Source organism: Rhinopithecus bieti, unplaced genomic scaffold (genome assembly GCF_001698545.2).
Source record: "Rhinopithecus bieti isolate Rb0 unplaced genomic scaffold, ASM169854v2 scaffold_12049, whole genome shotgun sequence".
Taxonomy (NCBI): domain Eukaryota; kingdom Metazoa; phylum Chordata; class Mammalia; order Primates; family Cercopithecidae; genus Rhinopithecus; species Rhinopithecus bieti.
Window position 1 is genome coordinate 1,935,138 of NW_016807278.1, and position 566 is coordinate 1,935,703.

Sequence of the window (566 nt, forward strand, 5' to 3'; positions counted from 1 at the left end):
AAAAAAAAAAAAAAAAAAAAAAAAGCTGGGCTCAGTGGCTCATGCCTGTAATCCCAGTACTTTGGGAGGCCGAGGCAGCTGGATCACCTGAGGCCAGGAGTTCGAGACCAGCCTGGCCAACAATGGTGAAACCCTGTCTCTACTAAAAATACAAAAATTAGCTGGGTGTGGTGGCAGGTGCCTGTTATCCCAGCTACTCAGGAGACTGAGGCAAGAGAATCGCTTGAACCTGGAAGGTGGAAGTTGCAGTGAGCCGAGATCGCACCATTGCACTCCAGCCTGGGCGACAAGAGTGAAACTCCGTCTCAAAAAAAAAAAAAAAAAAAAACGGTGTGAATGGCAGTGAAAAGAAATTGTAGGAATGGTGGGCAGGGGTGTTGGGGGAAGAGGTGGAGTCGGAAATCAAGGATGGGCCTTACCTTTATATTCAGGAGTTCAAAGAATTTGCCTGTCTGATGTCTCTCTTGTTCATGACAGGGCTAGGCCTTTTGAGTGGCTGTTACCTACCTCTAAGGGTATGATGATGAATTTTATGTGTCAACTTGACTGGGCCACAGGATGTTTAG